Source organism: Schistocerca americana, chromosome X (assembly GCF_021461395.2).
Source record: "Schistocerca americana isolate TAMUIC-IGC-003095 chromosome X, iqSchAmer2.1, whole genome shotgun sequence".
Classification (NCBI taxonomy): domain Eukaryota; kingdom Metazoa; phylum Arthropoda; class Insecta; order Orthoptera; family Acrididae; genus Schistocerca; species Schistocerca americana.
The window spans coordinates 570,446,902-570,460,188 of record NC_060130.1 but is presented as its reverse complement, the minus strand read 5'-3'; the positions used below and the strand labels follow the sequence as shown (position 1 = coordinate 570,460,188).

At 39.9% G+C, this 13,287-nt stretch overlaps 1 protein-coding gene and 1 non-coding gene across 2 annotated transcripts in view; both read left to right on the top strand.

The window, feature by feature from the left end:
* The window catches only part of LOC124555565 (proclotting enzyme), a 431,375-nt gene that overhangs the window by 19,696 nt on the left and 398,392 nt on the right, over positions 1–13,287 (top strand). The gene's annotated exons all lie outside the window — the stretch shown is intronic.
* Positions 11,956–12,060, top strand: LOC124557485. Its single transcript, XR_006968741.1, has one exon. It is a non-coding gene; the product is annotated as a U6 spliceosomal RNA (small nuclear RNA).

Genomic DNA, 13,287 nt, shown 5'->3' with positions numbered 1-13,287 from the left:
AAACAGATTGCTCCAATTAAGCGCTCAAAGTTCCTAAACATTGTGATTGTAATTATACTAACAAATTGTGAAGCTGAAGTCTAATTGTATTCGTAACTACGAATACATTTCTTCTAGCGCACTTTCAGTTCTTCAGTACGTTATTTTAACAACGAAGTCCAAAGAGTGCCGGCCGGAGTGGCCGAGCGGTTAAAGGCGCTACCGTCTGGAACCGCACGACCGCTACGGTCGCAGGTTCGAATCCTGCCTCGGGCATGGATGTGTGTGGTGTCCTTAGGTTAGTTAGGTTTAAGTAGTTCTAAGTTCTAGGGGACTTATGACCACAGCAGTTGATTCCCATAGTGCTCAGAGCCATTTGAACTCCAAAGAGGAAGTGGTTATAACAAAGAAAAATTATACGCTGTGTCTACTAAATGACATACCCTAATTTAAAGTGATTTTTGCAGCATGCATCATAATGCGGAACCTGAAATATTGCAGTGTATATTTTGACGGAACCCTATGCACCAGTGACCGCTATATCTAGTGCAAATTAAAGAATGAAATTACCTTACCTTAGAGGCGATCGTGCTCTCGGAGTATCAGAGCCATAAGAGCGAAAACATTTAAATGTAGACATGGGATAGTAAGTCTATGTGATTTAGAGAACGCGGTTTTCATTTGTCATTATATCAGGAACTAGATGGATCCAATAGACGACAAATCAGGCGAACCTGGAATCGTTCCAGAATTCTCTTATGTTCTTCTCCCTAGCAGCGGTGTGTTGTGCTGCTGGCAACCTCTTCGTCTCTTGTCCTAAAGATAAGGGACAACGACAATCTCCAACACTTTACCAATGCGGCAGTTGCTCTCAAACGTACCGGAAACACGTGCTATGACCTACTGAGGGCGGCTCTCCATATCATAACGGCATCGTCGTCGCCAGTCTGTCAGCTCTGCACGTCGCCCACGCATATCATCATGGTGTTGCAGAAAGGAATGAGATTCTTCCCAAAAGAAGACGACATGCCATTCGCTTCTCAAAACACTCTCTCAGAAGCCGCTGCTACAGATTCCTAACTCCGTGACGTGAAATCCAAAGTTGCCTAAGCAAGGAAAATAAGACCAATTTTCTCAGGTACTGCAAATGTTGGTGATTCGTAAGCGCGAACACTGTCTGCTGGAGGCCGAGGTGGCACGTGATTAAGGCACGTGTATCGCATGTACGAAGGGCAGAGTCCAAGTCCAAGTCCAGCCATTCTGTTTAGATGTTCTCTCGTATTTCGAAGTCATTATAGGCGAGTGCCTCCATGGTTCCATAAATACAAAATAGTCGCTTCATTTATACGTCATTCTCTTACTGAGCTTGTGTTGCATCTCTAAAGGCCTTGGCGTCGACGAAATGTTTGTACTTTTTTCCCCATGCCAGCAAATTCTCCTCTCCAATATTTAGTAAACGTAATAAGTAATAAATTTGTCTTATGCCATGTCACACGATATATAGTTTCTAAAATAAACTACCCGGAGCATCGATATGTGATAGGTCTTACTATAGCCTAGGTATAAAATGTTCTGGTATTGGCTGTTAGTTCCAACATACGCTGGATGGACTGTATACTGCAGTTCTGTTACTGCAGTTTTGGTAATCAACAACTAATGTTAACACTACTGTAATTATTTCAACCAGTATATATCTCTCCCAACGTTTTACCCCTACTGTGAGACTGATTATTTCAGATATTATTTACACGATGCTGTATTCAGCTTACTTTTGTAGAGAGCATATTAAATCAGTTACTGTTGATATCAAAAAAATTTGAAAAGCAATAATCATATCAGGAATTAGTTTCCTTTCCAGTACACTGTTTTTTGTGAGGTTTTCTTTTTCAGGTTAGTTTGTGTGAATTCCTAAGGGACCAAACTGCTGATGTCATCGGTCCCTAGACTTACACGCTACTAGACCTAACTTATGCTAAGGACAACAAACACACCCATGTCCAAGGGAGGACTCGAACCTCGAGCGGGAGGGACCGCGCGATTCGTGACATGACGCTTCTAACCACGCGGCCACTCCGCATAACTTTTTCATGTTAGCCACGTATCACACATTTTACTTCTTTCTAGTCAGTACCTGTACAGATACTAGGATCGGCATCTCCTTTCCTTTGAACGCCATGTTTACGTTGCAACTGACACCGAACTATATGTTTAGCTTTTGCAATTCAAATAAATCCGTGACGATATTTTTACAAGTCTCCAACTCTTTAAAGACATATTTAACCAAAATTATCAGTAATTCTCAATTCCTATTACGATTGTTATGCTTAAACTACATTAAATCCTATTTACTATTTCTGTTCTGAGAACGTGAGAAATGGTTGTTAACCACTAAGACTGCGACAATATTGTAGGGGGAGGATTGGAGATTTACCACTCGTCGACGTCGATCTAATTAGTGATGAACTCTAGCTGGATTGGATAATGGTAGAGATAGGAAATCAATTGAGGTCTGTTTCAAGCCATCATCCCAATATTCACCTGGAGTTATTCAGGGACAGCGGAAAACCATATCAATATTTCGTCAAGATTGTTGAACTACACTCTTCCCTAAAAAGAGAAAACGATTTACTTTTCATTCATTAAGCAGATGATAAAGCTTCAGAAGTTAAGTCGTATAACACAGGAAGATTTCTTTCGAGATCTTTGTAAAACTGGATAACCGTCTGATCTTATGATTTTACGTACATGCTACCTGATTTAAAGTCAAGTATTCTTTTCGATGTCTAGTACGCGACTTGTTTTCTAAGGAGGAAATATAGTGCTCACCGCATCATATCGAACCTTAGAAATCAAAAAAATATTGATCACCAGATATTTCACAGTGTGTGTTTCGGATCGGTTCCTTTAAATACTTTGTCACTGGCAACTGCCTACGTCTGGAGTTTGCGACTACAACTTTAACGCTCGTGTAAACAATATTTATATCAGCAGTTTTTATCGGTTACCAAACAATACAACTGCGACAGTTCTGTGCGTATTCCTGCTGAAAATTAGATGAATGTACAGTCATCTCTGGCCTGGCCACTCTAATTGAATTTGGCGTAGGCCATCCCTTTATATTCACGTAGGTCTGATTTGACATTGAAGAGAATAAAGTCTAACAGCAAGAATCTGTATAAGCCACTGTCCAGCTGCTATTTTTGCATATTTTCAAGGCCTCAAGCGACATGTGAAGTACCTGACCTTTTTAATTACGCGTATAATTAGGCGTTTAAAAGTTGATTACGTAATGTGTATCATGATGAACACACAAAATTTTGCCTGCAATTGTATTACATTTTTTTCAGATTTTAAAATCTGATTTCAGACTTCTATCCATTCACCTGATTTCGACAGTTAAGGCTTGAATCCAAAGTACACTAGATACAAACAAACAACGTCCGACCATCGTGTCATCCTCAGCCCTTAGGCGTCACCAGATGCGGATACGGAGGGGCATGTGGTCAGCACCCCACTCTACCGGCCATTGTCATTTTTCATGACCAGTGCCGCTGCTTCTCAGTCAGGTAGCTCCTCAATTGGCCTCACAAGGGCTGAGTGCATCCCGTTTGTCAACAGCACTCGGCAGACCTGGACTGTGATCCATCCATGTTCTAGCCAAGTCCGACACCGCTTAACTTCGATTGTCTGACGGGGACCAGCGTTATCACTGTGGCAAGGTCGTTGGCAGGTATTCTACATACTGGGTTATAATTCATGTAAACGATACTGTGAACTGAAACACATTCAATACAAATATGTTAGCTGTTGTACCCACACTCCTACCGGGTGCCGAGCTCGAACTCTTATATCGAAAACGAAATTAGGACGCATGCGTTTTGTATATTTGGGAAAGTCATAGTGTAGCTATGTGCGTATTGATTTATTTTCCCGCACGAGGGGCCATTTCGAAGCGTGTTCAACTGGCTTCAAAGTTAATTGTACACGGAACACCTGTACGCGCGGCAGTGGCTATAGAAGTAAAATTAGTATGCACGGTCCTACAAAATGAGAATATAACTGAAAATCCAATACCGGTACCTTAAAAAAAATAGACGTCTCACAGTTGTGTAAACATTTTTACACAGTGGAAAGTTGTGTTGGTGAATGCTGGAGTGTACTTTTGTCTGTCTGTCAGGCTGTGCGACAGCCGCTTCAGTGATTATGAATTACTTGAACGCAGCACACGACTGCGAAAGTATAGACTCCTTGCCAGGTCGGTAAAGCGAAAGTGAAATCGTGTCACAGAGACGGCGACGGTGTTGCGATGAGCGGTAACGTGACATGCAATCGTCGCATATCGATTGCCTTGCGATCCAGGCGCTGTTGCTGCAATACGACCACAACGTGTGTGTCACGTGTGGCAAAACTTTTCCTTCTGCCTTTCACTGTTTTTTTTTTTCTTTCTCTCAATTTCATCTGAGTCTTGAGCTTCAATAAACCCAAAAAGATGGGCCTTCTGTCCATAGTAAGTTAAGGTAGTCTTGTTACTAGCCGTTTCTTTATTTCTTTGGATAAAAACTTCTTATTAACCACGACACAGTAATACCAATTTATTGAGCTCAATACAACCGTCATTAATGCGCAGACGATTCTAACAGTTTTAAAAATTTATTGTTTCAAAAACAGTCAGTAATAGTTCAGGCATTCGCTGTAATGTCTTGCAACTTTTAGAGTACCAGAGATAAACGTTTGAGGTACCTCATTTGGACATCGTTTCAGTCGGCGCGCATGTATTTACTTCCTCATATGGGTATGAGCTTCCTTTCTAACCGTTTTCCTAGTATTATAACAAAATCCTTTGTAAGCAAAAATTTCTTCTTAATTCTGCTAGAAAAGCTACACGTAACTGTATGTGCAATAGCAATAGAATCTGTTTATTTGGACTAAGTCCTGTCAGTATTTCAACGTAGATTTTAAAAGTAAAATATATAATTATAAATGTGATTCTGTAACGCTGTCACTTTCAACAACATTCCGTTCGATTCTGAGACAAGTGCTAGGAGAGATACTAAACAAATAAACTGGCAAATTTCTTTTGTTATCGAGATATCTAACATTTCAAGTTAACCTAATGCCACATGGACCATTTATCAGACTGAAGCGATACTTTCTAACTTTACAACAGTTTATTGTCTTACATAAAAATGAAATTAAGACTTCATAGAAACCATAGGACAGTGTTTTTCTTCCTTCGTTTCTCATTAATTGAGTTGCTTGTGTAAACAATTTGACGAAAGAAAATATATATTTGCTCACGTATTTATACATAGGAGTCGCGTACTCAGCAACGAGAAAGGAAGCTTTCTCCTATTACAAGATGGTAATGACGCACAATGTGATCTAGTTAATTCCTTAAAATTATTATTTTCTGCAGCTGCATTGCACCTTCATTTCCTTAATAAGTCCTAAATAATATACTTTGTCGTTTAAACCACCAAACTGAGATCTTTGTACGCTAGAGATAGAAAAAAATATCTCGATTTAAACACTGTTCAGCTGATATTGTCTGTGCTCGAACTATTACACTCAGTCATTTCAAAATTCCTAATCCACAGAGTGAACGAAACCTCTTTGAAGCCATTACTGTATGTTGTATAACACCGGAGTATCTCCTACATAACTGCTAAATTGACAAAAGCGTTTTGAAACTTTTACTGTGTGTAACTGAATCGTATGTTGTATATCATCTACTTGTGTCCCATCTGGTGGCTGAAGTAATATTTAGCTTACAGTTATTAATGGTCAGTATAAATGTATGAAAATACATAAACTCGATGAAGTACAATAATGAAAAGAAGAAATGCATCTTTTCGAATGGTGAACTCATTTTGAAACGCAACATTAGAAAAGGTTTCTGGAAATCATCGACTCTTCATGAGTAACCTGCACTGAAGGAAGGACGAGGTCGTTAGAGGCGGTAACTATACTGAGGCAAGTGTGCGAAGTGCTTTAGGATCTTTTTGTAACGCATTTCCCACAAAATCCTACGAAACTCCAGAATCAATTTCTTCCTTGACTACTAAGAATGTTTAATATCTCCGTGATTCTACAATTTCTCATTTTCGTTTTTAACAGAGACAAGTGATTTTTGTTGGCTTCCCCATTACTTCCGTGATGGTTTTAAGAACACCGAAGAGGACCTTCGCTTTCAGTGCCTGGGTGTTAACACTAACTACAAAACTAAGTCTCTACTCGAATGGTTAACAGTTTGTTCTCTTTGATTTATTGAGTATTTTGAAAGACGAAGGAATTATTATAGACAGTGTTTCTCCAAACTGAACTAATGCGATATACATCTAAGTTGCTATCAAATGTAATGCAATTACATTCCCAGTTTGTGACTAGTACTTCAATCGAACGGCCAACCTTATTACAATGCACACACCATCTCCGCATTATGTTCCCGAAAATCATGATTACTGTATACTTAAACATGTAGTTGCTTCCTTTGTCTGTAGAAGACATTTAAGTAAACATGCTAGAATCCTCATCCAATTCAGAGAAATTTGGTATGTAAGCTAATATTAATTTTAAATTTCCTCGCATTACTTTCCGCTGATATCGATAATTATCAGGCTTGCTGAGTGCAGATTAAGTCATCATCTACTCCATAATGCAACAGTAATACCAATTTAAAACATCAAGTGATCAGATAAAAGACGTATAAACTGAATCAGATATATTTCTACACAAGAGACGCAGCGGATAGGGCGGCGAAGATGTCATTATTTTCCGGAGCAACTTGTACATCCTTGTGAGCAGGCACACAGTATTTCTGCTAGAGCCTCATTTGTCGTTAAAAAAAGAAAATCCTTGGAGACACGGGAGCTGCAGACCGCGCACAGGCGCCTGCTCCTCTCCACGTGAATGAAATTTCCGCCCGCTGGGATCCTCTCAAGCTGCAAGTAATGAAGCCAGGTTTCATCACCTGTTACTATTCGGCTCAGGAAGTCCTATGTTACAGTTTCATAACGCTTCACAATCTGGCGGCAAGCCTCAGCCCTCCGTTGCTTCATTTCGTGGGCTTGAGCGCACACCTAGCATATATTTTTCAGTTATACTCCGTTTGAGAGTCGAAGTGATACATTTATTCACCTGGTGTCTAGTATACTAGTTGCTGTTCCGTCTGTCAGAAATCTGTCAGAAACTACAACTTTTCTTTCTTCCTTATTTGTCAGCCTTCTAATCCGCTGTCTTAAATATCGTATAGCAATTTATTCATTTTACGTGCATTTTCACGTTCCACTCTTTTTTCTTGAAAAGCCACTTATGATATGGAACTACGTTTTATCTATGAAATTAATCTGCAGTCCCATAGATTACGTAGTACTTCTGTACTGAATAGACAAAAGAAGTTATTTGGATTACATATATAACATACACTGGGACTAGGACATATTTTATTATGAATTTTTTGGTTTTCCCCAATCATCATCAACGTGAAACATTGTAGTAGTAGCCAATTAACGTCCTCCAATAGTTAGAAAGAGCTATGGACTATGGGTTATGAACGATTCACTGCATCACTGATTTCATGCAATCAAATGTGGCTCCCAGACAGTTCGCAATATACTGCCATTGACCTGATCGGTGTACCTGTCCGAAAGTTTTAATGGTTTATTTGTTTCACTGAAAGTCATTACGATACACTCTTCTTCTTTACTCTCACGTTCCCTTTATTAATCCGTGTTTTAACTGCCTTTGTTGTTTACTCAAGAAGGGCCCAAATGAATTAAAAATATAAACATCGCGAAGAGTTTCACAAATGACTGTCAATCAGCCACTACGATGATTCTGTGGCATCTTGTTTCTGATTTTATACTACCTTCACACCATGCATTCTTAGCTTTCATTCCACATCAAAGATGGTTCCTATTAATCTCAAACGTAAGGCACAAACAAAAATCAAGGTGTAATTGCTCTCCTTTAACATGTGGCGCAAAACGTTGGTATCTCACAGCCATAAATAATATGTAGGGCCCCAAGAACAAAAAATTACGTAATAAAAAATCAGAGTCCTTCTTATTCTTTATTACAGATAATACGTGATAATCTGTAAGGCACAACTTGCAGTTAGCAGTTATTCATCTAACACTTGAAATCCGAACAATGAATCAGATTAGGCAGAATGTAAGACTAGGGGCATTATTTTCTGTTTCGAGTACCTCCTGGAAGAAACTTATTTTCTGAAATGCCATTGTAGGGCGGGATTTGAAACGAATAGGACCTCGATGGTGTCCACAGCACAGCAACTTCAAGCTGTCGAAACTGCGAACGATCACCCAATACTACTGTTGAATAGGAAGCCGTAACTTAAATCATTCAGCTTTGGTTCTGTATGGATACTCGTATAAATAAACACTTGAATTTGAGAACAGTTGATGTAACTATTTGACTATATATTTACCACACATTGTTCCATAATGTCAAGAAAAGACACTAAGAGCACGGCAATAAATGAAAGTCCTTATTTTTTCGATTACTTTTTGCGTTTGTCGTATTTTCATGCCAATAAGTAAGTCTTGCGACCAAAACTTTTGTAGTCCTTTTAGTTTTGACAAATATGCGAATCTATAGTGGCAAGATAATCATTGATGAGATTCTGAAAATTATTTGGCTGGCTCTGAGCACTATGGGACTTAACTTCTGAGGTCATCAGTCCCCTAGAACTTTGAACTACTTAAACCTAACTAACCTAAGGACATCACACACATCCATGCCCGAGGCAGGATTCGAACCTGCGACCGTAGCGGTCGCGCGGGTCCAGACTGTAGCGCCCAGAACCGCTCGGCCACACCGGCCGGCTGAAATTTATTTATTTATTTATTTATTCATTTTTCGTACGGTACCGTAATAGGCTATTTCTTTGTTTGATAAATTAACTGCTAACTTGACCGCAAATCTCCTGGTGAGTTCCTTTTTACATCAATCACAAAAATTGTGATCTTATTCCTTGTTGGAACGATAGCCAGTATTTCACTGATTACAGAAAGAATCGAGCTGCATTTACGATATGGATATTCAAATAGTTATCGGTAAACGGCTTAAAAACAAAACATGACCAGGATAGTTGACTGTTCTTCCATTGCCTCAAAGTATAATGTTAGCGCTGCCTGAGTTAGTCATGCAGTGACAACGCACATACCTTTAATATTCTGATTATCGCTCAAACAACACCTTAAAACCAAGGGGTCAGGCTTTAAGTGCTTTCCACTGAGAAGGTTATGCACAAAAGCTTCTCTCTTTCTATCCATCTATCGATCTATCACTATCTAGTTGTTACCATTATACTATTTTAATCGCGTGTTGACTTGAACCACTCTGTGAAAGTTTAAAGTCACTGTACTGCATCATTATAAGACAAATATTTTATTGTTATATGCTCTTCAGTAACCTATGCATTGTCTTAATGCAGACTACATACTTCGTAAGCAGCCTTACGATATTTTCTGTTGTGAGTAGAAGTTTCACATATCAAAAGGCATCAACATCATCTGGCTTGAAGAGGACACATTGCGACATAGTACGCAACTCATGAGCGCAAACATGAAAACCGAATATGCTATAAAAGAAAAAAACTATTTAACGGAACTCCTGACGACGCCATATTTGATGCACAACTGAGCGTTGTGAAAGAATTTTTAATGTGTATGTAATTACCTCTGCCGGTGAAATCGGTTCAGTTATAATGATGTAGCAGATTTTTGGTATGTCACTGTTCCTTCTGACACTACGCCTTCGCATGCGCTGCAGAGAGGGCCCCCACGGCATGCGTAAGAGCCAAGCCGTGTCTCCGCACTATCCTGACCGTAACACGAACCATACATTTCCTAATTAGCTTTACACAGCATCTGAGTAAAGGTTTTCCCGCCCTGTTGCTGCACTTACGGTGTCTCGAGTCCAGTGCACACACCTCCTTCAAGGAAAGTCACGGGAATTACTGTAGCTGTTTCTGCTCTTATCAGAAGATGTCTGAGAGTGATATACATAATGACAACTTTAATTTACTGAGAAGACATCTTATTAACCTTTAACGGAGAATAAGCAGAGTTTCAGTATCTGTTATATTTTAAAACGGTACACTCATATTCCAAACTACATTGTGTGGGCTGTCACCTCTGGGAGCATGGATAAGATGACGATTTTCACTGGGATCATTATTAATATGAAATGCTTTTATCCTTTAACGGAATATAGCCTATGGTGAATATTTATCAGAAGTTAAAACAGTGAGCTGGAGAGTAATTGTAATCAGGATGTTGCTCTCTCACGTGTAGCGTCACAACTATTTTATTCAGGCTACTTTATGGGAACCTTACGGATCAGACAACGAGTTTATATTCAGCTGTGTGGGTTATTAACCAATAACAGGGAGGCCTATTGTGCTACCTATATGATGCATTCCAAGATATGACCATGGTTTATATTGTACACTGGAGCAAAGATCTTAACTCCGATTGATTTAAATAGTTAGACAAATGACACGACAGACTTTCGCCTCTAAGGGCCTTGTCAAGATAATCACTGGATTTTTTTCAAAGTTAAAGTACGAAGAAACATTAATAGCAAACGATGAAGGATCAGCTCTTAATGGGGAAGAATGGTATGGGAAATCAGTCAAAGAACTTTAGAAGAAACCATTCGGAAAATTACCCGACGTCGTTTAGGCAAACGCAGAACTCAAAATTACAATTTCTGAACAGGTTTTGAACCTCTCTCTTGCCGAATACGAATTGTTTTACGAGGTCGTACTGAAAAGTAATGTCTCTGGTTTTTCTTATGTGAAAACTCTTAAATCTGTTCAAACAAAAGAAACGTCATTGACATTCTACACCTTTGATATTCATGTCTACATATTTTTAGCCCTCTGCCCCTAGAGGGCTCGGGATTTTGGCGTGTAACATGGCGCTGTGTAACGAAACTATGTCGTTGCGTGAGAAACAGTGTGCTGTAATCATGTTTCGTATTTGAGGAGTTCGTCCATACAAGAAAGCCCCCTCTTCTTCAGCACGGCAATGCCAGATACATACTAACGCTGCGAAATTTGCAACAATCCGACGCCTTGGGTTCACTGTTATGGATCATCCTCCATCCGATCAAGAGTTGGCCCCATCCGATTTTCATCCGTTTCCAAAACTTCGAGAGCACCTTCGAAGACATTACTTTGATAGTGATGAAGCAGTGCAAGTACAGGTGTGGCTCCGTCAACAATGTCGAACGTTCTACAGTGACGGTATCAACGAACTGGTGTCTCGTTGGGAGAAATCTATCCGTCGCCAGGGTGACTACGTTGATAAATAAATACGTTGACATGAGGAATAGAGATGTAGAATGTTAGTAATGTCTGTTTTATTTAAAAAGCCTTAAGAGTTTCCAAATAAAAAAATTCAGAGACATTGGTTTTCAACACACCCTCTTAACCAATTTATCACTTCAATCGAGGATGGTTTATGAATTGTTGCTGTAATGTATATAAATGGAATAAGAGAAGACAGAAGAACATGAAAAAACATCAATTTGTTTTTTTCGTAATAACGAACATTAATTTCCTGAATTAATTTTCGCTCTGCAGCGGAGTGTGTGCTTATTTTAAAATTCTAAACTGCGTGCCGGACCGGTAATCGGACCTGAGACTCGGTCAAATGGTCAGCCAACAGAACTATCCAAGCAAGTCTTAGGATCCACCCTTCCAGCTTCGCTGCCGTCAGTATATTTTCTCCTACCTTTCAAATTTCACATAAGTTCTCCTGCGCACTTTCCGGGTACCTAGGCTGTGGCTAAGCTATTTCTCCAATGTAATCTTTCTTACAAGAATGCTGTTCCCTCAAATTGTGCAGGAGAACGCCTGTGAAGTAGGAAAGTGGGAGAATAAGTACTGGCGGAAGTGAAGCTGTGGGTGCTGCTCGTGAGTTGTGCTTGCATGTCACAGTGAAAGTGCGTTTCGGCGGTACATGTACTAAAACTGAAACTATACAAAGATGATTAGCATTGTCACTGAACAAGGATGACACGCAAAATCTTTAAGAGTTCTAAATTTTTGCCAGCACGGTAGTTTACCTTCTGCTATAAAAATGTGTAAAGTTCTCATCGTTAGAATCTGAGAGATGTTATGCGACACCCGCACAAAATTACTAAGGAAAACCGATGAAGAATCGGATAGTAGAAAAGAAGTAAACTATAAATCACAGACTAGGGAAATGAGAAACCGTTAATGATTAGCAATACTTAACTGTTCGTGACGTATTACTTAGGTGAATTTAGTGCGCCGTGAATCCTACAGTTGTAGCAATCAAAGCAGTGCAAGCAGAGGTGAGGTTGTTGATCCGTCAACAAAGTCAAATATTCTACAGTGACAGTATCAACAAACTAGTCTCTCGTCGGGAGAAATATGTTCGTCGCCAGGGTGACTATTGCTTAAAGGACGGACTGGCTAAGTACATATGAATCTTCGCTGTTTGTTTGCGATTCCACAAATGATCAAAAGTGGTTGCTAGAGAACAGCAATGAAAAAGTTACCTACCAACCATATCCCAGATACGAACGCATGTCATGCGAGCGTGCAGGCAGGGAAACAGCGGTAGCCGTCGCCGTTTGAGGGCGTCTACCACGTACCCCGCTACATGTACCAAGGCATTGCGCTGCTAAAAAGGGGCATGCAGAATAGCATGAAGGAGATAAAGCACCTAGCTGAGGTGGTGCTTGCAATTAGATTTCCATCAGTATACTGGAATCGAGGTCGGCTCAGTAATGGGACGTGCCAGACAGTGGTAAAGTCCAACCCGCATGCTTACATCACTGTTGGATAGGCTGACAAAAAGCATCTATTTTTCCCATGAGCACCAGCGACGACGGCGACGTATTCATTTACGGTATGAGACTTTTGTGAGTTCTGGACAGTGGATGACGACACAATGGTAAGTGTGACCCAGTTCTACTCATAGTAGACGGAGTCCAACTTCCTAAGAAAACAATGCCGTAGAAGACCACGTTTGTTACAGTACTGCAGCATCGAACATACACTGAAGACAAAGCTGTACAAGGCGATTACGATCATGAGGTAAAGATAGCTGTTATTACACGCTGCGTGGCCCGGTACCTGTTTGTCGCTGTGTAATACGCTCTTAGCGTCTGTAAATATTGAATATTACAAGTATTCGCATGACACTTTTACTCACTATATGTTCTTCTTCCATTCAAATGACAGTAGTCTTTCTGAGTAAATGACTTTATGTTGCGTTCCGTGCCTTGTCGTGTTTACATCTCGTG